The 27,020-nt window shown below is 38.5% G+C and overlaps 1 long non-coding RNA gene and 1 other non-coding gene across 2 annotated transcripts in view; both read right to left on the bottom strand.

Annotated features, from left to right (window-relative positions):
* Window positions 1-27,020, bottom strand: part of LOC145513442 (uncharacterized) — a 185,999-nt gene that overhangs the window by 98,795 nt on the left and 60,184 nt on the right. The window lies entirely within an intron of this gene.
* TRNAQ-CUG (transfer RNA glutamine (anticodon CUG)) lies at window positions 10,911-10,982 on the bottom strand. The gene has a single exon. It is a non-coding gene; the product is annotated as a tRNA-Gln (tRNA).

Genomic DNA, 27,020 nt, shown 5'->3' with positions numbered 1-27,020 from the left:
CAGCACTCAGCTGTCTTTACAGTCCAATTCTCGCATACATACATGACTACTGGAAAAACCATAGCTTTGATTAGAAGGACCTTTGTCAGCAAAGTAATGTCTCTGATTTTTAACGTGCTGTCTAGTTTGGTCATAGCTTCTCTTCCAAGGAGCAAGCGACTTTTAATTTCATGGCTGCAGTCACCACCTATAGTGACTTTAGAGCCTCCCAAAATAAAATCTGTCACTGTTTCCATTTTTTCCCCATCTATTTGCCATGAAATGATAGGACCAGATGCCATGATCTTACTGTTTTGGAAGCTGAGTTTTAAGCAAGCTTTTTCACTCTCCTCTTTCACTTTCATGAAGAAGCTCTTTAGTTCTTCGCTTTCTGCCAAAAGGGTGGTGCCATTTGTGTGTATGAGGTTATTGATGTTTCTCCTGGCAATCTTCATTCCAGCTTGGGCTTCATCCAGCCCAGCATTTCGCATGATGTACTCTGCATATAAGTTAAATAAGCAGGGTGACAATATACAGTCTTTATGAACTCCTTTCTCAAATTCAAGCAAGTCCATTGTTTCATATCTGGTTCTAACTGTTGCTTCTTTACCTGTATACAGATTTCTCAGGAAGCAGGTCAGGTGGTCTGGTATTCCCAGCTCTTTAAGAATTTTCCAGTTTGTTGTGATCCACACAAAGGCTTTGGCATAGCCAATAAAGGAGAAGTAAATGTTGTTTTGGAACTCTCTTGCTTTTTCTCTGATGCAACAGTTGTTGGCAATTTGATCTCTGGTTCCTCTGCCTTTCCTAATGAAAAATAGTGTTTACAGCTTGGGAGTCTGGAGGAAGTGTTTAAGGGAACACTTTGTCCTATTTTTACAGCTTTTCTATGAGTCTGAAATTACATCAAAATTAAAAATTAAAGGTAAATATTGTTCTGTATGCTCTTGAAAGTAGACTATAGGAAATAGACAAGAGCAGGGAGAACTTGCCATATTGCAAGGAATGAATGATATTAGTCCCAACCAGGATAGTCACAGCAGACGAAATGAGAATGAGATGATTTGATTCTGGATATACCTTGAAGATAAAGCTAATAATATTTCCTGATAGACTAGATGTAGAGTGGGAGAGATTGAGATGACCAAAGGTGACTCCAGTAGTTTGGCATGAGCAACTGAACAGATGTACTTGGCATCAATTGAGATGGGAAAGACAATGGATGGTACAAGTTTGGAGGATAGCTCCAGAATGAGACTTGTTAATCATGAAATATTTATTAGATATTTAAATGGGGTGGTAAGCACTACACTTAATACTTGGTATAGCTTGTACCCATCCAATATCTCACATATTCTCATGTTTTGCAGTGTAGAAGGACAAGGAAGAAAAAGAGAGTGAGAGACTTTCCTTTTCTAGCTTAGAGAGTGAGCCAGCATAATATCCTCTCGATTATCCTTGGCTCTAAATTGACTAGCATGTTTCTGTGCACAAACACTCTTAAAACTTCTAGTGACTCCTCCCCATTTCGTGTGAACTGAGAGTAGAGAACCGAGGCCACTGTCCATTACTCCACTCTAGCAAACCAGGTTTGACTAGAATAAAGTGATTACATTTTGGAAGTTGCCATAGTTCTTTTACTGGTAAAATGCTATTCAGACTTTAAAAGTGCTGATTAGGAAAGCTGACATTTTTTGGTGTGGCTGAAGCTTAGACCTAATTATGTCAGCCTAAGTATGAGTTTCATTAATTTAAGCCTTTTAATCACCTTAGATTTTTCACAGTGTCTATTTTTAGTGAAAACATCTTTACCATTCAGTGCATTTTGCAGTGTGGGTTACCTAAATAGTATCTGAATCTACTGTGAGCATACAGTAGGCATTCATTAAATACACAAAACTTATTCCTTAGTTAACAAAGATAACAATGGGCTTTATTTAAATAGGGAAACAAAACAAATGCTTTCAATAAATGCCTAGTATGCCTGATATTTTTGTGATCCAAAAGAATGACTTCTTTTAATGACTTATACTAGGAATGATCTGGACCTTGACCTATGAATACTAAACGTTGTCATTTACCAATAAAATGTTTCCATTTATTTTTTCTTTTGTCCTTCTTTTATAGTTTTGGAATCTGAATTAGATTTTATGAGAGAAAATGCTCCCAAGGAATCAATGCAGATAACTATTTTAGTTTTGAGCTGAATAACAAAAATTCTTGGGAGATCAAGATGGTGGACTAGGAGGATTACTGAGTTCACCTCCCCCAGTGAACACATATCAAAAGTGCATCTGCATGTAGAGCAATTCTCACTGAAGACAAACTGTAGCTGGCAGAGACTCTTATGCAACAGAGAATTTAAAGAAAGAGTTAAGAGGGAAGGGAAGAAAAGTGATTAGGTCAAGACCTGTGCCCCTAGGATGGAACAGAGAAGAGGAGGGTTACTGGGCTCAGAGATCTTCCCAGGGGAGTGAGCAGTTTGAACCACTTATTGGGCACCTCAGGCCTGTAATCTAACACCAGGAAGATGAGTCCTCTTAGATGGCTTGAAAAACAGTGGGGATAACAGGAAGGCTGAAAGAAACCTCAATTCCACCTATGAAAAGAAGACACGTGCTTGCTTACTCCCAGAAACAAAGTGGAGGGAGAAGAGTGAAAATGCCTGATACTCTGGCCTTTTCCAGCACCAACCCTGCAACATGCCCCAGCCTACACTGAGCACCAACTTCAGCTCTTCTTGCTCTAACATGATCCCTTCTGGGGTGAAGGTACCATTGCTGTGAGAGGGAGAATATGCACTTAGAGTGAAGAAGAACTCAGACCCAACCCACAGAACTTCTGCTCCAGCACCTTGACACATGATCCTGACCTAGACCCTGCCTCCATTAGAGTGATGACAGCCACTGAGAATAGAAGCCCCAGCTCACATCTGGCTCTGCCTCTAGCCCCTCCATCTCCAGACTTACTTCTTCCACCAAGGTAATGGATGCAAGTACAGCCTGGAGCAAGTGGTGACCTATCCTCACATCAGATTCAGCTTTCTGACCAAAACAACGGGGCACACATAGATTGCATAGGGATGCTCCCACACAAGGACACACATGCAAGAGAGGCATGGATAACTGCTCCATCCAAATTCAAAGAAAAAGTTAAGCAAATAAGCAAAATGAGAAGACAGAGAAATTTGTTCAGAATGAAAGAATCAGAAAGAACAAGTGAAAAAACAACTAATAGATGGAAAGTGAAGGATGGTAAAAAATATTTCAATACTCAGTCCAGATGAAGTAGACACTGAAACGAAGTCTATAAAAAATACAAAGAAAGGCATTATATAATGATAAAAGAATCAATACAAGAAGAGATATTATAATCCTTATCATATATGCACATAATACAGGAGCACCTAAATATATAAAGAAAACTAGTAGATATGAAAGGAGAAATTCACAACAATACAATAATAGTTGAGGATGTTAACACCACATTTACCTCAATGGACAGATAATCCAGACAGAAAAATCAATAAGGACACAGTGATCTTAAATTTGACCGGTTGGACTTAATAGATAAGTAGAGTGTATTTAATCCTGAAACAGCAGAATACGTTTTTCAAGTATACATGGAACATTCCCCAAGATAGATAACGTGATAGGTCATAAAACAAGTCTTGGCAAATTTAAGATGAAAGAAATTATGTCAAGCATTTTTCTGACCACAATAGTGTTATCGTTTTTGTTGTTCACTCACTAGGTCATGTCCGACTCTTTGCGACTCTATGGACAGCAGCTTGCCAGGCTTAGTTGTTCCTTGTCTGGTTCTAACTGTTATTTCTTGACCTGCATACAGGATGCAGGTAAGGTGGTCAGTATTCCCATCTCTGTCAAAATCAATTACAGGAAGAAAAACAGGAAAACACAGACATGGGGAGACTAAATAATATCCCACTAAAAACCAGTGGGTGGATCAAGAAATAAAAGAGAGAATCAGAAAATATCTCAAGGAAAATAAAAATAAAAACACAACTTTACAGAATCCATGCAATGTAACAAAAGCAGTTCTAAGTGGGAAGTTGATAGTGATACAGGCCTACCTCACGAAACAAGAAAAAATAACCTAACCTACCACCTAAAGGAATTAGAAAAAGATTAAGCAAAGCACAAAATCAGCAGAAGATAGGGAATAGTACAAATTAGAGAGCAAGTAAATAATATAGAGACCAAAAAAACAATGGAAAAGATCAATGAAACCAAGAGTAGTTTCTTTGTTTCTTTGTTTGTTTTTTAAGATAGCAAAATTAAGAACCTAAACCAGGCTCATCAAGGAAAAAAGAGAGATGACTTAAATAAAGTCAGAAATGAAAGAGGAAAAATAACAATCTATAGCATAAGGATGAAAAATAAGAGAACACTACAAAGTTATAAGCAAACTGGACAACCTATAAGAAATTAGTGTATTTCTAGGAAAATGCAATTCCAAGAGTGAATCAGGAAGAAATAAATAATCTGAACAGATCAATCACTATTACTGAAATTGAATTAGTAATCAAAAACTCTCAGCACAGACAGTCTAGGATCAGACATTTTCACAGTGGATTTCTACAAAACATATAAAGAAGAGCTATTTCTTCTAGAGCTACTTTGGAATAGTTCTCAGACTATGTCAAAATATTGAGGAGGCAGGAACATTCCCAAGTTCATTTCACAAAGCCACCATTACTCTGATATTGAAACCAGACCAAGACACTGCAAAAAGATATTTCAGGCTAATATCTCTGATGAATGTAGATGCAAAATCCTTGAAGTAATTAGCAAATGGAATTTAACTATAAAAAAAGGGTCATTCACCATGATCAAGTAGGATTTATTCCAGGAATACAAGGATGGTTCAATATCTGTAAATCAATCAATATGATACACAACTTTAACTGAAGAATAAAAATTACATGATCATCTCAAAAGATTCATAAAAAATTGACAAAATTCAAAATCCATTCATGATAAAAACTCATCAGTTTGGATATAGAGGCAACATGCTAGATATATCTCAACATAAGAAATATCATTGATAATAAATCCATAGCTAACATCATGACACTTCTCACAGAGCTGGAGAAAATAATCATAAAATTATATAGAACCACAACAGAACTTGAATAGCCAAAGCAATCTTAAGAAAAAAGAACAAGGCTGGAGGCATCATGCTCCCTGACTTCAAGCTATACTTCAAAGTTATAGTAATCAAAACAATGCCATACTGGCACAAAACAGACATATAAATCAATGAAACAGAATAGAGAGCCCAGAAATAAGCTCATGCACTTAAGGTCAATTAATCTATGACAAAGAAGGCAAAAATAATCAGTGAAGAAAGACAGTCTCATCAATAAGTGGTACTGGGAAGACTGGACAGCTACATATAAAAGAATGAACTTATAATATTTTCTCACACTATGGAGAAAAGACCTAAATGTAAGACTGAAAACCATAAAAATACTATGGAAATCATAAGCATAAAAGTCTTTGACATAATTTGTAGCAATATTTTTGGATATGTTTCCTAAGGCAAAGGAAATAAAAGCAAAAATGAGCAAATGGAACTGAATTAAACTAAAAAGCTTTTGCACAGCAAAGGAAACCATTGACAAAACAAAAAGACAACCTATCGAAATGGGAGAAAATATTCACAAATGGCATGACTGATAGGTACTTTCCAAATTAAAGATTAAATCAGTATCATCAGAAAAATGCAAACCAGAAGCAAAATGATTACCTCAAATTTGTCAGAGTGGCTGTCATCAAAAAGATCACAAATAACAAATGTTGGCAAGGATTTAAAGGGAGCCCTTGTACACTGTTGGTGGGAATAAAAATTGGTGTAGCCACTTTGGAAAATAATTTCCTGGAGCTTCCTAAAAATACCAAAAATAGAACTACTATCAGCTCAGTTCAGTTACTCAGCCATGTCCGACTCTTTGTACCCCCATGGACTGCAGCACACCAGGCTTCCCTGTCCATCACCAACTCCTGGAGCTTACCCAAACTCATGTCCATTGAGTCAGTGATACCATCAAACCATCTCATTCTCTGCCATCCCCTTCTCCTCCTGCCTTCAATCATTTCCAGCATCAGGGTCTTTTCAAATGAGTCAGTTCTTTGCTTCAGGTAGCCAAAGTATTGTAGTTTCAGCTTGAGCATCAGTTCCTTCCAATGAATATTCAGAACTGATTTACTTTAGGATGGACTGGTTGGATCTCCTTGCAGTCTGAAGGACTCTCAAGAGTCTTCTCCAACACCACAGTTCAAAAGCATCAGTTCTTTGGCACTCATCTTTCTTTATAGTCCAACTCTCATGTCCATACATGACCACTGGAAAAACCATAGCTTTGACTAGATGGACCTTTGTTGGCAAAGTAATGTCTCTGCTTTTTAATATGCTGTCTAGGTCCATCATAACTTTTCTTCCAAGGAGCAAGCATCTTTTAATTTCATGGCTGCAGTCACCATCTGCAGTGATTTTGGGCCCCCCCAAAATAAAGTTTGTCACTGTTTTCATTGTTTCCCCATCTATTTGCCATGAAGCAATGGGACCAGATGCCAAGATCTTAGTTTTCTGAATGTTGAGCTTTAAGCCAACTTTTTCACTCTCCTCTTTCACTTTCATCAAGAGGCCCTTTAGTTCTTCTTCACTTTCTGCCATAAGGGTGGTGTCATCTGCATATCTGAGGTTATTGATATTTCTCTCGGCAATCTTGATTCCAGCTTGTGCTTCTTCCAGCCCAGCGTTTCTCAGGATGTACTCTACATATAAGTTAAATAAGCAGGGTGACAATATACAGCCTTGACGTACTCCTTTTCCTATTTGGAACCAGTCTGTTGTTCCATGTCCAGTTCTAACTGTTGCTTCCTGACCTGCATACAGATATCTCAAGAGGCAAGTCAGGTGGTCTGGTATTCCCATCTCTTTCAGAATTTTCCACAGTTTATTGTGATCCACACAGTCAAAGGCTTTGGCATAGTCAATAAAGCAGAAATAGATGTTTTTCTGGCACTCTCTTGCTTTTTTGATAATCCAGCAGATGTTGGCAATTTGATCTCTGGTTCCTCTGCCTTTTCTAAAACCAGCCTGAACATCTGGAAGTTCACAGTTCATGTATTGTTGAAGCCTGGTGGACTGTAGGCTTCCCTGATCGTTCAGCAGTAAAGACTCTGCCTACAATGCAGGAGAAGCAAGAGACCTCAGGTTCAATCCCTGGGTTGGAAAGATCTGCTGGAGATGGAAATGGCAACTGACTCTAGTATTTCTGCCTGGGAAATCCCATGCACAGAGGAATCTGGTGGCCTACAGTCCATGGGTTTGCAAGAATCAAACATGACTCAGTGATTAAACCACTACTAAAATATTGAATCACTATGTTGTGCAATAAAACAAATATAATATTGTAAATCAACTATACCCTAATAAAATTGTAAATAGAAAATTCTTATTATGGTATAGTCCTAAAATATACATATTATAAAGATGCATTTATAAGCCCACCTCTTGTTGCCCTGGTGCACTTGTTTAAAATGTATTTAAATATTTGCTCTTTTCTTAAATCTTAAAACTGTACAACTGAGATGGTCAGAGTTCCTTGCCCAATTGGAAATTAAGGTATGATTGGCTGATTGCTACCAATTCTCTGCTTTGTGATGGCTGAAACCTTTGAGATTTCTGTTCACAGATAGAGTATTTGATAAAGCCCATTTAGTGGGGTGGCAGGTTGATTCTACACAATGAATGTGCAAGATAAAGCATCTGAGGAAGGAAGGGGGAAAGGAGGCAGGCATGGAGGGAAAACAGGAAAGAGACAAAGAAGAAAAGAGGGAAAGAGGAAGAAAAATGAAAATAAAGGATCAAGAAAAGGGATGTCAAGAATATTTGCATGCAGAGTGGCAGAGTTGTGGTATTATGAAACTGGATGGTGACCCAATGGCAGGTAGGCTCAAGAGGCCCAACAATATGGATTAAGATAGAGAGCCATCTAGATCATTATCAGAACAGGATTTGTAATCAAAGGAAGCTTCATATTTATGTAATGAATTTGTAATTAATTCAAATGCTTTACTTAATCATTTAGTACAGGCAATTGTTTGAATTCTCTATTTTCCATCCTGTTTATTTCAAGATCCAATAAATACCCCTAGCTAGACACTGTACATATCAAAAATTATTCTACCAATCACTAAGCAGAAGCTTAACAGGAAAAAGTAAACCTGAAGCCACATATTAGGCAAAGCGACAATGGCAGGCATTTTATAGCATCTGAGTTCTCCATGACTGCTGTATTAACATAATGCATATTATGTTATATGCATATATTAAGTGCAATTTTTTGAATAAAAAGGTCACCACATTGTTCTCTCTCTGGACCACACATAGGAATAACAGCAGCAGAAGTCTGAAATCACAGCTCCCTGTAGCACCCTGGTTTCTCTGTTGCCATGACAACTACAGAGAGGATGAAATGAGGTTTCAAGATATGATCAAATTCATTGATTTAAAAAAAAAATCAGGTTATGTATTTCATGAATAGAAAATCTCAAATACCAAGTTAAAATTAAATTATATTGCTTGGATTTTCTTATTATACATATTCAAGAAAGGACTTCACAATCTTGAATTCAAATAGACTGTATCTCTGGAGTTGCTGAAATAAACCTGGTATCCTCTCTATTATGATCTTAGAATGAACATTGAATCATCTGAATGGAAACAATGAAGGGATTCAGCTGTCTGCAAAGACAAAGAGTTGTCACTTTCTACCACCAGTTGCATCCTAGAAAACAGGTGTTCAGTAACCCAATATCACAGCTCAGTGTTTTAATACACTATTGGAATGATAAACAGTATTTGAATATCTGGTGAAAAATACGCATTACAAATTAGAACAAATCACAAATAACTAATTTTGGAAAATATCAGCTAATAGATAACAAATCAATACACTGAAGCATAAATATATATAACCTTTACTGCCTGATAGTTCAGAGAAGGCAGTGGCACCCCACTCCAGTGTTCTTGCCTGGAGAATCTCAGGGACGGGGGAGCCTGGTGGGCTGCCATCTATGGGGTCGCACAGAGTCGGACACGACTGAAGCGACTTAGCAGCAGCAGCAGCAGCAGCCTGATAGTTAAGGCCACTTCTGTTAGAAGAAATCTGTGAAAAACAACTTTACTGAAAATTTTATTTTGGATTTAGAAATATATTTTATGTTCTCCATCACCCTGTAGAAGTTTCCGTGGAAATAGTAAAAATGTCAGTTACTACCGAAGTTGCCAATATCTGATGTGTCTAATGACAATACTTTTTTTATTAAAGAGTATTAAGAAAGAGAAACAATGTTATACTTTCATTATTTTTTTAGTTACAAGTAGGTTAATTTCCTCTAAGTCTAGACTCATTTGTTTTCCAGTCTACTTCATAAGTTAGGCTTTGTGAGACTTATGACAAATTAAAGGCTTTTAGCTTCCCCATTTCATAGCTGAGAGTTTTATGTGAAGTGTGAAATGAGGTCAGTTTGCAAGAAGCACTTATGAAGATTTAAGTGGGACAGTGTGTAAGAGAAAAATATCCCCTGGTTCTTTATAAAATAATAATGAGATTTTATTTATAGTTCAGGGTAAATTAAAAATATGTCAAGATTCTATTTATTCTGAGAAACAGAGCAATAGTAAAGAAGTCTCAGTATCTGGAAACAGTATGGTTTTGATGGTTTACTTCATTATTCATTGTAAATTATGAACAAGGCAAACTGTACATAGCCAACTGTTATGAACTTTTATCTCCTACAAAATTCTTATGAGGAAGACTTATCTCCTATCAATACCTTGACTGCAACTGTATTTTGAGATAGGTCCTATAAAGAGGTCATTAATGTTAGATAAAATCATAAAGATGGGCCCTTATCTAATGCAACTGGTATCCTTAGAAGAGAAAGAGATAAGCACAAAGAAAAGGGCATATTAGTACTTGGAAAACAAGAAGTGATGGCCATATAAGAACACAGTGAGCAGGTCGCCATCTGCAAGACAAGGAGAGAAGCCTCAGTAGAAACCAAATCTCTGACACCTTGATATTAGACTTCCAGGCTCCAGAACTATGAGAAAACAAATTTCTGTTGAAGACACCCAGTCTCTGGCATTTCATTATAGCAACCCTAGTAAACTAATACACCAAATATGAGAAGTTAGAGATTAGAGATGATGAGAAGCAAATCACTTCTCTGACAGCTGGCAGTTAAAATCAATCCAGATGACTTTATTTTGGGGGAATTTCAATTCAAGCATCTCAATTTAGAGTACACAGGCTTTTCTCTTCGTTATTCCTTACCAAGTTAGAGGGAAGAAATTAAAGACAAATGGGTTTCTTTATCTAAAATGGTAAGGACCAAGATCAAGAGGCTCCATTTTGATTCAGACGGTAGAGTCCACCTGTAATGCAGGAGACCCAGGTTCATTCCCTGAATCGGTAATATCCCCTGAAGAAGGAAACAGTAACCCACTCCAGTAAGAGTTGGACAGGACTAAGCTACTAAAACTTTTTTCTTCCTAGAATCTCTTGACTGATGCCTAGAAAATTGCCATGGCAGAGGGGCAGCTGAAACAACTTGAACCTTGAGAGTCACTTATAAACAATTAGTTAAATTTGTGAGGCTATTCTAAAGTTGATGAAGTCCCTACGATATCCAGAGAAAGTGAGGTGAAGCTTAGAGAGGTTGTTCTGTGCTTTGACCTTAAGTGGGGCTTCCCAGGTGGAAGTGAAGTGAAGTTGCTCAGTCGTGTCCGACTCTTTGCGACCCCATGGACTGTAGCCTACCAGGCTTCTCCGTCCATGGGATTCTCCAGGCAAGAATACTGGAGTGGGTTGCCATTTCCTTCTCCAGGGGATCTTCCCAACCCAGGGATCGAACCTGGGTCTCCCGCATCAGAGGCAGACGCTTTAACCTCTGAGCCACCAGGGAAGTCCTGGTAAGGACCTAGTTGTAAAGAACCCGCCTGCCAATGAAGTCTAGATATAAGACATGCCAGTTCCATCCCTGGGTCAGGAAGATCTCCTGAAGAAGAGAATGGCAATCCATTCCAGTATTCTTGCCTGGAGAATCCCATGGACCAAGGAGCCTGGCAGGCTACAGTTCATAGGGTTGCACAGAGTCAAACACAACTGAAGTGACTTAGCACTGCATTGGGTATGACCTTTAGCAGAGTGTCTAAACAACTCAACAATCAAATTTGTTTGTATCATTCATTGTTATATAGGTATTCTAAAGGAAATGAGTGGATAGGATGACCATCATACTTATGTGGAGATTTTAACTGAAAAAGCCATGAGATGTCTTTTTAAAAAGGCTAGGAATTCAAAGTGAATGGTAAAGGAGATGAAGCCCATTCCTGCCCTAGGAATTGTTGTTGTTTAGTCACTAAATCGTATCTGACTCTTTGTGAGCCCATGAACTGTTGCCCCAAGCTCCTGTGTCCATGGGATTTCCCAGCCAAGAATACTGGAGTGGGTTGACATTTCCTTGTCCAGGGGAATCCTCCTGACCCAGGGATTGAACTTGCATCTCCTGCGTTGGCAGGTGGATTCCTTACCACTGGGCCACCAGGGAAGCCCACCCTGGGAATGCAGGTATATATTTCTGTGCTGAAAGTCTAGGTGGAGGTAACTTCTGGCAATAAAAGCTTTAAAAGTCACATGCATCATCTCTAATCTGTGCCATTTAATATAGAGGAACTACTCTTCCCCTACAGCATTTTAGTCCTAGGTTATATCAACCTTTCTGTGGCAACACACATGATTGTGTCTGCAAGACTCCTATCAGCCCAATTCCCACAAATATTATTAATAATTCATAAGTTTCTTTCTAAATTCTCACTCTCATGTCTTATTTCAAAGTAAAGTCAAATAGATCTTCAGAGAATGGGGCACTATAAACTCAAACTGCCATCCAAATATGAGAATAGTCATGATGGTCTTCAGGGGTGACCAGTTCCAGATGCATTCTCCCCCGCAAATGCAGTGTTACACATGGCCTTGGTAGAGGTATTTCCACCTCCCACCAGCCCACTGATGCACTAGCCAACTGCCAAGCTCACAGAAGCTGTCATCACAACTGCTGTTATCCTTGCTGTTAGTTCTGAGGGACAGGAAGAGATGCAGGAAGTACGGTAAAAGGAAAGAAATAATTCATGATGTGTGACAGATGCATTGGATTTAAATAGCCTTTTATTTACTAGCACACTTAGTTATGCATGGATTTCATCCTTTTAGAAATTATGTGCACTCCTTATTTTAGCTTTTAGGCTAAAAGACAGAAAGTGCTCACCAGCATCCAATTTCTATGGCAACCTTTTTATCCCTCAGCTAGAAATTGGATTTAGGACATATTGTGCATTACTCCCAGTGCTTAACATGTGTAGGGGGCCTCCTGAGCAAGAACTTTCAATCTTGCTAACCTAATTCACCTATCTCTCATATGACTTTAGTTCAACCAACATCTAATGTGCCTCTTATACATACCTTGGCTATGTTCTAGGATTCAAAGATGACTGTAGCATGCTGACAGTCAGCCCAAACATATATCCCTAGAAACACACTGAAAAAGCATCACTCTGTTCTTTTTCAAGATTGCTCCTAAGCCACTGTCATAAGCCATCTTTTCCCTCTCCTCTACTTCATTAGGGTGTGCATTTTAAATATTTCCAAGGATAGAGTCTATACTTAGTTGTTATATTTTAAATAATTATTATGAAGTACTGAATCACAAGGCCCTCATTAATACTTAGGAACAAGCCTAGCCATGACACAGTTACATGGAACATGGCACAAATAGTGAACTCATGCATGCATGAATGAAGTAAATAAATGAATTGACAGACTCCTGAATCATTTTTAGGTAGATCAATTCCTGGACACATGGCTCCTCCTATCTATATTGGTTCTTAGCTTCAATGTCAGAGAATGGTAAATTGGGGCTTGTACTTAAATTGTGCAAGGCTAGTGGATAACTGCAGGAGAAGGCAATGGCAACCCACTCCAGTACTCTTGCCTGGGAAATCCCATGGACGGAGAAGCCTGGTGGGCTCCATGGGGTCGTGAAAAGTCGGACATGACTGAGCAACTTCACCTTCACTTTTCTCTTTCATGCACTGGAGAAGGAAATGGAAACCTGCTCCAGTAATCTTGCCTGGAGAATCCCAGGGACGGGAGCCTGGTGGGCTGCTGTCTACGGGGTCACACAGAGTTGGACACAACTGACATGACTTAGCAGCAGCAGCAGTGGATAACTGCATCCTCTTGGAGTCAATGAACCTCTTGCACAGACTTCAGACTAACTCAGAGCTGTTGGCAGAAACCAGTATCTTTAGCTCTTTCTCTCCAGTGCCATTTGTACTACCCTGCCAAAGAGCAGAGTGAAGCAAGCAGCACCCTAAAACAATGAAAACCATGTGTTGCACGTGGTAGCACAGTCTGGGAAGTGCACTATATTGGCATTTTTTGAAACACAAATGAAAAGTTGGAAAGCTAGCTACTATTTTAAGCTTTCTCTTAACAAGGAAATTAATTCTTTTGTTATAAAACCCTGCAGTCACTCACTTGTTCATAATCATTACACAGACTATCTCGTTCTGGTAGAAAAATAAGATAGCACTCCCTGCTTAGGTGTTCAGGGCCCTCTGCATTCTGGCTCTCAACTAGGCTTCGCTTTTTCCCTCCTCACCACCACCTTCTCTCTTAACTAATGTACTAGAGCCTTGCTCCATTCTGCTGATACCATTCACTTTAACCAAAAAGCTTCCACACTCCTCTGGACTATGCCTATAATAGCTGTTCTCTGAGGATCACAAGAAGTCTCATCTCCCTCTGAAACTTCACATTGCTATGTTCCTGCTCAGCCCTGAGCTGCAGTAGTCTCTCTACTCTCTGGATGACTCTGTTGACAAACATATCATCCTGCCTTGAGATACTTCTTATCTCAAAACTGCATAGGTTTATTTTTATCCTGAATGACTTAGCCTCTAAAATGTGTAGGACCTGGTCTCCCAAATTAGTCTGATTCTCTTTGAAATCAAAGACTTTATTATCCTCCATACAAATCAAACACAGCACAGCATCCAGCATTGCAAGAAAACATATACATATATATATATGTGTGTGTATATATATACACACACACACACACATATATACATATATATATATATATAAATTCCTGAGAAACCTATATACAAGTCAAGAAGCATCAGTTAGAACTGGACATGGAAAAATGTCCAAGTTGGGAAAGGAGTATGTCAAGGCTGAATAATACCCCTTTTATTTAACTTATGTGAAAAGCACATCATGCAAAATGCTGGGGTGAATTAGAGCTCAGTCTGGAATCAAGATTTCCAGGATAAACATCAATAACCTCAGATATGCAGAGGACACCACCCTGATGGCAGAAAGCAAAGAGGAACTCAAGAGCCGCTTGATGAAGGTGAAAGAAGAGAGTGAAAAAGCTGGCTTAAAACTCAACATTCAAAAAACTAAGATCATGGCATCTGGTCCTATCACTTCATGGCAAATATATGGGGAAACAACGGAAACAGTGACGGACTTTTTTTTCTTGGGTGCCGTATGGATGTGAGAGTTGGACTATAAAGAGGGCTGAGCGCCGAGGAATTGATGCTTTTGAACTGTGGTGTTGGAGAAGACTCTTGAGAGTCCCTTGGACTCCAAGGAGATCCAACCAGTCCATCCTAAGTGAAATCAGTCCTGGGTGTTCATTGGAAGGACTGATGTTAAAGCTGAAACTCCAGCATTTTGGCCACCTGATGTGAAGAGCTGACTCATTTGAAAAGACCCTGATGTTGGGAAAGATTGAAGGCAGGAGGAGAAGGGGACGGCAGAGGATGAGATGGTTAGATGGCATTACCGACTCAATGGACATGAGTTTGGGTAAACTCTAGGAGTTGGTGATGGACAGGGAGGCCTGTCGTGCTGTGGTTCATGGGGTCACAAAGAGTCGGACACGACTGAGCGACTGAACTGAACTGATCTGAAAATCACTGCAAATGGTGATTACAGCAAGCACCAAAAGATGCTTGCTCTTTGGGAAAAAAGCTATTACAAACGTAGACAGCATGTTAAAAAGCAGAGACATCACTTTGCCAACAAAGGTCCATATAGTAAAAGCTATGGTTTGTCCATTAGTCATGTATGGATGTGAGAGTTGGACCATAAAGAAGGCTGAACCCTGAAGAATTGATGCTTTCAAACTGTGATGCTGGAGAAGACTCTTGAGAGTCCCTTGGACAGCAAGGAGATCAAACCGGTCAATCATAAAGGAAACCAAGTCTGAATGTTCACTGGAAGGACTTATGCTGAAGATGAAACTCCAATACTTTGGCCACCAGGTGCAAAGACCTGTCTCACTTGAAAAGACCCTGATGCTGGGAAAGATTGAGGGCAGGAGGAGAAGGGGCCTACAGAAGATAAGATGGTTGGATAGCATGATCGACTCAATGGACATGAATTTGAGCAAACTCCAGGAGATAGTGAAGGACAGGGAAGCCTATTGTACTGCAGATCATGGAATCGCAAAGAGCTGGACATGACTACCCAACAAGTCCATCCTAAAGGAGATCAGTCCTGAATATTCATTGGAAGGACTGATGCTGAAGCTGAAACTCCAATACTCTGGCCACCTGATGTGAAGAACTGACTCATTTGAAAAGACCCTGGTGCTGGGAAAGATTGAAAGCGGGAGGAGAAGGGGACAGACAGAGGATGAGATGGTTGGATGGCATCACCAACTCAATGGACATGAGTTTGAGTAAACTCCAGGAGTTGGTGATGGACAGGGAGGCCTAGCGTGCTGCAGTCCATGGGGTCACAGAGTCCGACATGACTGAGTGACTGAACTGAACTGAAGCAACTGAAGAACAACAAAATATATATTTGTATATAAGATAAAAGTTTTAAAACTAAGATTAATCATATATATGATTCTGAGGTATAAAAGGTTACATTTTCATATACTGAACATTTCTTGGAGACACCTTAAAAATCACATTATTAAGTGTATGTGTTAGTTGCTCAGTTGTGTCAAACTCTTTGTCACCCCATGGATGGTAGCCTGCCAAGCTCCTCTGTCCATGGAATTCTCCAGGCAAGAATACTGGAGCAGGTCACCATTTTCTTCTCAGGGGATCTTCCCAACCCAGGGATCGAATCTGGACCTCCTAACTTGCAGACAGATTTCTTTACCATCTGAGCCACCAGGGAAGCCAAAACATAATTAAGGGCTGAATGTAAAAGAAATGTAAGCATTTAGGGGAGAGGAATACTGTGAACATTTGGAGGAGAGAATACTGTTGATTTGGGATGCTTCACATGATAAACAGGTCTGTCTGTTCATTTGCAGGTGGGTAGATGTTTGAGAAATTATATAAGGTGATGTACTTCATATTTTATGGAGAGGCATTTAATGAGGGAGGTACAAAGAAATATTGTGAGTGCAGGAACAAATAAATATTTTTAAAAAATTTATTTTTTAACCTGGAAATAATTAAAAACTACCCCCTGAATCCTGAAATGAGGAATTAGATATTTTGATGCTCTGATGAATCATCAAAATGAAGGAGTCAGTAAGTCTTTTATATCATATTGCTTTTGCCATATTGCTTTTGCTGCTCTTATCTACCCAACCCTGGATTTCTTTATGGTTGCATTTATGACAGTTTTATGGATTTCCATTAAGATTATAAATATCCTTAAGATCAATATCTGAAATCTCTTATTTCCTTAGAATATTGTCAGAGTGACACACAGTAATGTTCAGTAGCTATTGACCCTGGTCAAGTGATTAAACCATGAAATCTGAGTTTCCCTATTTTAAAAACAGACGATCATGTGTATCTCATAAAAACAGTAAGCATTGTCTGAATGATAGTGTATCTGGCACATAACTGGTACTCAGAAAGTTTCTGTGGAAAGTAAGATGGGAGGCAAAGTGGAGGAAAGGAGAGACAGTATGACATGCTCTGTAGTTTCTGGTACAGAATATAAACTGTACATTACTGCCATTAAAGGCAATATGTTACTAGATATAGATACAAATGGGGTACATAACATGTCCAGGTTGAGATTAAGAATCCCTACTCTTTACTTTCTGTTTTTATTCAACTAATATTCATCAAAATACATAGTATCAGCCTCCCCTACCCACCTATTTAGATATCAGCAAAGCTGTTTTCATTTCACCTCTAGTAGCAAAGACATTATTCAAAGTAACCATATTTTATTAGCAAAAAGAACACTTAACAAATAACATTTTGCATTAGGGAAACAATCAACAACAAAAATGCCAAATTGCTGAATAGCTGATGTAAAGTATTAGAAGCCAAAAACATGCTGAAAATTTGTAACTGTGCCCAGAGCTACATTTACGCAAAAGAATCATTACTTCTACTTTGAAGAAAAAGCTTCTAAATCAGCAAAGCAAAGAAAGTCAGCTGAATCTTTCTCTGAATTATTTGGCAAATAGCATATTTTGTACACAAATAATGCCACTTTTCTAAGGTGCTCAAAATATTTTACAAACAACCAGTCAGCTTCAGAACATCATGATTAACCAAACAGTAACATGTGTACCTTTCTACAGGAATAAAACTCCAGGCCCACAGTAATCAACTTGTGTATCAAGTCAGCCAGATCTTTCCCTCATCCCTAAACTCCCCCTCTGCTCTCCTATATGTCACCCATTTCCAGATCCTGGGCTAAAATAGAAACAGATTTTCCAACCTGGGACTCCTCATGAAAGATAAAAAGAACAAACCTAGGCAGCTTTGGCTGTCACTCAGGAAGAGATCAATTCCAAAGGTGAGTCTAAGGACATTTTCAACTGGAGCAAGGTACAGCTGGCTTTTTAGACAACAATTACTCACTGATAATTGTTGCATTTGCAAATAACTACTGCTTCCAGGGATATCCACAATTCCTCAGGCTTTCCAGTTCTCAGAGGAAATGGCTGGCAGTCTCTTTTCCATGATGTGGTAAAACAGAGCTCTTAAAACTCACTCATCACTGAAACTTGACAGCAAAGGAGCATATGAAAAGATGTCCTACATTATATGTCATCAGGGAAATGAAAAATTTTTAAATGAGATACTACTACACACCTATTAGAATGACCAAAATCCAGAATACTGACACCTCCAGATACTAGTTAGGATGCGGAGCAACGGGAACCCTCACACAATACTGGTGGGAATACAAAATGGTTTGACCACATTGGAAGAAAATTTGGTGGTTTTATATAAAATTATGAAAACTGCCCACACATACAAATACACAAACTTGCACACAGATGTTTATGCTAGCTTTGTTCAAAACTTGAAAGCAACCAAGACATCCTTTAGTAGGTGAATGGATAATCTATGGTACATTCAGACAATAGACTATTGTTGTTCAGTCACCCAGTTATGTCCAACTCTTCACAGCCCCATGGACAGCAGCACACCAGGCCTCCCTGTCCCCAAGTTGATGTCCATCACATCAGTGATGCCATCCAACCATCTCATCCTCTGTCACCTTCTTCGCCTTCTGCCCTCTATCTTTCCCAGCATCAGGGTCTTTTCCAATGAGTTAGCTGTTCGCATCAGGTGACCAAAATACTGGAGTTTTGGCCTCAGCATCAGTCCTTCTAATGAGCCTTCAGGGTTTATTTCCTTTAAGAATGACTGGTTTCATCTTCTTGCTGTCCAAGGGACTCTCAGAAGTCGTCTCCAGCACCATAGTTGGAAAGCATCAATTCTTCGGCTCTCTGCCTTCTTTATGATCCAGCTCTCACAACCATACATGACCGATGGAAAGACCATAGCCTTGACTATATGGACATTTATTGGCAAAGTGATATCTTCGTTTTTCAGCACACTGTCTAGGTTTGTCATCACTTTCCTGCCGAGAAGCAGTCATCTTCTGATTTCATGACTGCAGTCACCATCAAGAAATGAGCTATGAAGCCATTAAAAGATATGGAGGAAATTGAAATGCATATTACTGAGTTAAATAAGCCAATCTTTAAAAGATACATACCAGGTATATGACTTTCTGGAAAAAGTGGAACTATGGAAACTGTAAAAACAATAGTGACTGCCAAGAGTTAGTGGGGAGAGAAGAGTGAATCAGTAGAGCACACTGGAGTCTTAGGGCAGGGAAACTTCTCTATATGACATTATAATGGCAGATATTGTCATTATAAGTTTGCCCCAACTCAGAATGTGCAACACCAGGAGTGAACCCAAATATAAACAAGGCATTCTGGGTGATAACGATGTGTCAATAGAGGTTTGTTAATTGTAAATTAACACACTTCATGGCAAATAGAGTGGGAGAAGGTAGAAGTATGACAGATTTCCTCTTCTTGGGCTCTAAAATCACTGCAGATGGTGAGAGCAGCCATGGTCAGAAGACATTTGCTTTTTGGCAGAAAAGCTATGACCAACCTAGACAGTATGTTGAAAAGCAGAGATATTACTCTGCCAACAAAGGTGCGTATAGTCAAGGCTATGGTCTTCCCAGTGGTCATGTATAATTGTGAGAGAGAGACTGTAAAGAATGTGGAGTGCTGAGAGATAGATGCCTTGGAACTGCGGTGCTGGAGAAGACTCCTGAGAGTCCTTCGGACAGCAAGGAAATCAAACCAGTCAATCTTAAGGGAAATCAACCCTGAATACTCATTAGAAGGACTGATGCTGAAGCTGAAACTCCAATGCTTTCATCATCTGATGTGAACAGCTGACTCACTGGAAAAGTCCTTGATGCTGGGAAAGATTGAGGGCAGAAGGAAAAGAGGATGTCAGAGGATGAGAAGGCTAGATGGCATCACCTATGCAATGGACATGAACTTGGGCAAACTTCAGGAGATGGTGAGGGACAGAGAGGCTTGGCATGCTTCAGTCCATGGGGTTGCAGAGTCAGACATTACTGGGTGACTAAATGTATGAATTGTAACAAATGTACCATTCGGGTGAGTGATGATGATAATGAAGGAGACTGTTTATGGAGGCGATAAGAGATAAATGGAAAATCTCTGTATCTTCCTCTCAAATGGATTATGAATTTATTTGCCTGAAAAATAAGTTCCATTAAAAATTAATCCTTACCCACGCCCATCATCTTCATACTAACCACTGACAACAGAAGCTATGGAAGAGAGTGACCCCTTCCATTGCAAACACCCAAAGGGATGCTTGATCCTGGTTACTCCAGCAGTCTCACCTAGGATCCAATAGAGCCTACTGGAGCTCACTCTTCTGAGTCTTTCCTAGGGCTGTTCTTTCCTACTCCTCCCTGAGAGAAGACCCATGATGCTCCCTCCTGATACCCCTTAACCAGATCCCTTTAGTATCCCACCCACCTAAAGCTAATGAATCAAAACTATGTATGTGAAAGCAATTCTACTTCTGAGACTACACCAGGACAAAACTATAATTCAAAAAGATACATGTACCCCTATGTCTATAGTAGCACTGTTCACAATAGCCAAGACATGGAAACAACCTAACACACAATGAAATACTAGTTGGCCATTAAAAATAAAATAACGAAATACTGCCATTTGCAGCAACATGGTTGCAACTAGAGATTATCATACTAAATGAAGTAAGACAGAAAGAGAAAGACAAATACCATATGATATCACTTATTTGTGGAATCTAAAATATGGCACAAATGAAGCTATCTACAAAATAGAAGCAGACTCACAGAAATAGAGAACAGACTTGTGGCTGCCAAGGGGGAGAGGAGAGGAGAGGGGTGGACTGGGAGTTTGGGGTTGGGAGATGCAAACTATACTTTTAGAATGGATAAACAACTAGGTCCTACTGTATGGCACAGGGAAATATATTCAATATCCTGTGATAAAACATAATGGAAAAGAATATTTAAAAGAGAATGTATATGTGTATATAACTGAGTCACTGGTGTACAGCAGAGATTGGCACAACACTGTAAATCAACTATACTTAAATTAAAAAAGTTGTGTGTGAGATCCGGCTAATTAGGGATGCAACATTCAAAGTTGACTTTACTATCACTGCACTTTTGCTATTCCCTACCTCCTGTTGTCCTTAGCACTTTTTTAGTATTTTTATTTAGTATTTTATGTCATTTTTTTAATTTTATAAATTTAGTATTTGATGAATGGACTCAAGGTTATAAGATACTGCTTCTAAAGTTCTGCAACCTGTAAGTTTGAGATGAATTTATAAGTATAGATCACTCCATTGTAAATGGAAGGGGTTGGGGTCAGTTAATTTGCTAGGCATGAAGATTAGTCCAATTTCCAGATAAGCTAAACTTCAGACTTTTATTCTTACAATAAACAAGCTAGTACTCAAGGTTGGTCTATTTTAGAATGTTGGTTAAAAAACAAAAAGTGAAGTCTTCCCAGGTGGCTCAGCGATAAAGAATCTGCTTGCAATGCAGGAGATGCAGATTCAGTCCCTGGGTGGGGAAGATCCCCTGCAGAAGGAAGTAGCAACCCACTCCAGTATTCTTCCCTGAAAAATCCCATGGACAGAGGAGCCTGCTGGACTACAGTCCACAGGGTCACAAAGTGTTGGACGTGACTCTGCAACTAACACAAAAAGAGCAAAAAGAGGTGGATAAACTGTAATTTCCAAAACCTAACCCTTATCTTTCAGTCTCACTCTGCACAGGAAATTTTCCAATTGCTTTTCTAATATTAGAAATATTTAATTTGGTATAATATCTGGTGCTTATCTTCCTCATGCACAACGACATTGTTTCAGAATTAAATATCTATGAGTCTCTCTTTCTTTCTCTGGTTCCTTCCTCTCTCTCTCGTCTCTGAACTCCCAAAGGCAAACACTGTGTGTTATTCTCTCAAGGTCCATGGCAATGCCTAGCACATGGTAAATGCACAATTGATATCTGTAAACAGACCCATTCAAGGTGTGAGTGAAAAATTTTTTAAATGAATAGCATGTTCTATAACACATTCACTAAACACGTGTCACCTCTGTATTTTACTTTTCTCTATGTGTGTGCTTTTCAATTACTACCAAAACATTTTGAACACATAAAAAGAAACAATGTAGATAATAGTGAATGATGAGGTTTTCTCAGTGTGGGTTTGGCAGGGATCTTAGCAGAACTTCTTGAAATACTTCTCTGAAATCCAAGCTAAGAGGAAGGATGGGCATGGCTAAATTATGTCCCCCAGCTGCCCCAAAAATAATTTGTTAAAGTCCAAACCCCACACCTCAGGATATGATGGTATTTGGAGATAGGGCCCTTAAAGAGGTAATTAAACTAAAATAAGGTAATTAGAGTTTCCCTAATTCCACTTGACTGGTGTCCTCACAAGAAGGGAAAATATGGACACGGATAGTGGACAGAGGGAAAACTACATGAAGAAACAGGGAGACGATAGTGACATGTGTGCCAGAGAGAGAAGCTTCAGAAGGAGACAATATTTCTGACACCTTGATCTTGGACTTCTAGTCTTTGGAACTTTGAATAGATTTCTATGACTTAAGCCATTTACTCTGTGGTACTTTGTTAAGGCAGCCCAAGCAAACTTATATAGAAGTGCATGGATGCTTTAGAAGGCATTAGTGCTTCATGCAACAAAGCATAGTTCATATAAAAAAGATGTGAAAGAAACTATCATGATTGCATACCATATGCTTGAGTACAGTGCTAACTCTTCACAAGGATCACCCTTTGAGCTCCCCTCAGCCATTATAATGTAGCATTATTAACCTCATCTTTAAACAAGTTGAGTTTCAGAGATTAGGAAGTTTTCTAAGGATACTTGGCTGATATATTTCAGGAACAAGGTTTCAATACATGTCTATCTGATTTCAAAATCAATGTTCTTTGGGAATTCCCTGGGGGTCCAGAGGTTAAGACTCTACGCTCTCACTGTTGAGAGCTAAGATCCCACAAGCCCCGCGGCCCAGTCAAAAAACGAAACAAACAGAAAAGCCAGTGTTCTTTTACAGTGCTGTGAACCCTACAGGCTAGGAGATCTCTGAAGCTGCCGGTTTGGGGAAAAGCTACTACTGTGTACACAGGCCGAAGAGCAACGCCATGCATGTTCTAGAGGGGAAAGCATGTAGCTTCTTATTTTTAATCACACATTTAAAGGCATAGTATTTGTCAGGATACAAAATGCTTTTTTCCACACATACACAAAAAAGAAAGAAAAAAAGAGTGTGGGGAAGGGAAGGAGGAAATAATCCAAAATCTACCTTTGGGTAATTGCAGCTCTGCAGCAACTGAGCTGTTATTTTAAATGGAGGGCAAGCTCTCAAGGCCAGGAATAGAATAAATTAGAAGTATTAATAAAGCCCAAACATCACCACTGTGAAGTTTATGTTAGCAGTAATTTTCTTAACAACAACAACAGAAAAGAACAGTGTTCACCATCCTACCTGAGATAGGATTATGTTATACTGGAACATATCTAAATTTGTTGTTACCATATTCTGTGAGTCAAAAGTAATGGAGACCCTGCTATATATCTATACAAATGAAACTTTTTCTGTTATTTGTTATGTATTGGTTATATGCACACACACACACTTGTTAGTTTTTACTGAAATATTTAATATTTTTTCCAGAAGGATTTTGCGCCTCCCCCCCGCCAACTCCTGGGAACATTTAGCAATATCTGGAGACACTTTAGTTGTCACACATGAGAATGGTGCTACTAGACTCTAGTCAAGAGAAACCAGCAATTAAACATCCTTCAATGTACTGAATAACCCCCACCCCTACCTGACAACAAAAAATTATCCAGTCCAAAATGTCAATAGCACTGATGGTTCCTGCATAAGAATTCAGTCAGATTTATTGTCCGTGCCAGCTTACTTTGTAATCTATTAGTCTTGGTGATATATTAGTTTTGACTCTATGTAATGTATGTGATACAGAGTTCATTTAATGTATTTACATAACCTGGCTTGCTTTTTTGAATTAACCACATTATTCCTCCAATGCACCACCAGTATTTGTTTTTGTAAAACCACACATATGGTATGAAACTTCATTTGCCAGTTAACCTATTATGTTTTGTTGCCTGTCATATTTAATACACGGTGACTACATTTCTTTTTAACTATATGAATTTACACCTTTTTCAGAATTAGTAGAATAGTAATATCCAGAAGATCACACTATCATATCCAGAACATATGATTTTGCACCTGGACTACAGTATAAAGTATGATATATAAATGAATAATATATTTCCCATAAAATATATTTATATGGCTGTATCATGAAATTTAACTTTTCAAATATATCTATGTTTGGAAAATTGAGGTGTATCTTTTACAACTTTGTATCATATATAATATGAAAAGTGACAGTAGGGAATTAAAAATTAAAACTTTAAATTCCCCATCCATTTCATTTGTGCATATTAGATTTGCACAGATTGATTTCAATTCAGCAAACATATACTGAGCACTGGAGAAATAATGATAACTTAGATAGAATGGCTAGCTATGAGAAACTCACTTCTGGCCAAAGAGAACCAGGACAGCAAAACATTTCATGTTTTGGTTGGAAATATAAGGTACAATATATGTATAATAAAGCTTCCTTCTTTATATTTATTTTATTCTGCTTTCATAAACTATCTATCAGACAGCTTCCCTGTTTGCACATAGTCTTAATGATTACCAATTTTAATAATTTTAACATTATATTGAATCAAGATCCATAATTTGCTAAAGCAAATTTTGAATCATTTGGTACATTTTGATTCTTTCCAATTGCCCTTTATAGATAACATTAAAATGGAAATTTCAAGTATATGGATTTTATTTTTCTTTTAGAATATTTCCTTAAAAGAAATTTCAGACAAGTAGGATTGTTAGGTTGAAATTCTGTAACAAGTTTTTTACTCTATATTATTTTTTTACTTATAAAACCATTGTGCCAACTTCCACTGCAACTAGAGTATTATGGTGAAAAAAAAAGTCAAGGCATACATCCCATCACTCAGTTTTATTTTTTGAAATAAAACTAAATAAAAGATAAATTTGAATGAGATTTTAAATGTACTTTAAATTTCATTTACCTTTTAAATATCTGATTACTGGCATAGATACAGGCGGTGATAGCTCCGTCTATAACAATTCTGCCTGCAGTGCAGGAGACCACGGTTCTATCCCTGGGTTGAGAACATCCCCTGGAGAAGGAAATGGCAACCCACTCCAGTATTCTTGGCTGGAAAGTCTCATGGACAGAGGAGTCTGGAGGGCTACAGTCCATGGGGTCGCAAGAGTTGGACATGACTCAGCGACTAAACCACCCCCACTGTCATGGGAGAAATTTCCCTATATTCTAATTTGTATTTTTTTCTGAAAATGAATGTGTATGTCCCACGCTGATTTGTCTGAGTCCTAAGATTTCTTCATAAAGTTAAGCATAGAATTATTATTTATTAATCAAACAGTCCTATCTCTTGGCTTATATATCCTTGAAGGATTGTTATACTTATATTTACCAGATTTTGAAATACCAAAAGAAACTGAAATCCTGAGGTACTTTCCACAAAGAGCTTAGATTTAGGTGGGAAAAAGTTTAATAGCTATGACAACAAAAGCAATTAATGCCAGTTATCCACTTACAAAAGCAGCACGGTTTGTTTTCAAAGTGATTTTAGTAGCCAAGCTTAAATAGGGGGAAAAAACAAAAGATAACCATCTGTTGAGAAATTTCTTTTTGTCTTTTCTTCCCTCCCACCTTCTCTCGGTGAGCAGTTTAAGGGGATTAATGCAGTGATCTGAACATGCTGTTTTGCACTAAACTCACTTAGTCTTTCTTCTCAAGTCCTTGACCCAGATAAAGAAAGATATGATTTCCAAATTCAGTGAAAGCTTAAATTGGAGGGGAGGGGAAAAAATGCTATTTTAGCTCAAAGTCTGATTTCTCTGCTGTCCCACAGCTGTAATTGTAAAATAGAGCTTCATTTAAAAGTACCTCTCTTTTTCACCCAGGCCTCATAGAATGTTTGTGTGGGAAGGCACCTTAAGAAGTCATTTGACGTTGCAGACCACATATTCTGAACCAAAACTCAAAACAAATAGCCTAACAAGACTTTTTTTTCATTATTTGCCAATGTATTTATAATGATCTTATAAGTGCTTAAAAGGTCATATGAAAATTGTCTGTCTCACTCATCTCCTCTTGGTCCACATATCAATAGGATTTATATGCTATTCCTTCCTATTTCTGTGCTTTCAACCCTTCTCTCTCTAACTGATTTGGTTTGTTGAAGAGCTTGATAAGCTTCTCTTCACACATATCCCACAGGTATTTCAAACTCAACACATCCAAAATTGAAATCATCTTTTCTTCCAAACCAGTTTCTCCACCTCTCATCTTCTCATCATGAACAGTAATGCATAATTCATAACCCAAGCCAGAAATCTTAGGGTCCACACAGCCCACCCCAACTCTCTCCCTGACCCAATCACTGAATCCAGTCAATTCTATCTGAAAAGAATCACAGTCTCTCTTAAGCATTTCCTTGTCTTCATCCTCAACTCTGCTTCCTTAGTTCACAACTTTATGGACAAATTACAGAAATCATCTCCTTGTTGGTCTCCCTGACACCAGTGTTCATCACGATGCCCCTACCCTTCACGCCATCCTCCTTATCTCTGTCGGAGGTCTTTAGAAAATACATATCTCATCATGTAACATAGGACCACCACTCTTCCTTTATGATTTTATTTTAAAGATCAGAGTTTTCTGCTATAGATGAGATAGTCAGGAACAAAACTCATATTCATAATGGGGCAAAATGAGAAAGCCTGAATTGTTTTAAAGGAAAGTTGCCAAGATGATTCTTTTTCCTAACACAGGATTTCTAGGGTTGAAAACTGCCAAACAGCTTTGTGATCCTGCTTGTATTGACCTCAGCCTGCTCCCCCACCAACTCCATCCTTCAGTTTCACTTCAGAGAGTTTTG

Source organism: Giraffa tippelskirchi, chromosome 7 (genome assembly GCF_054371585.1).
Source record: "Giraffa tippelskirchi isolate mGirTip1 chromosome 7, T2T-mGirTip1v1.2.pri, whole genome shotgun sequence".
In the NCBI taxonomy this organism is placed as follows: Eukaryota; Metazoa; Chordata; class Mammalia; order Artiodactyla; family Giraffidae; genus Giraffa; species Giraffa tippelskirchi.
This window is presented reverse-complemented; position numbering and strand designations above follow the sequence as displayed.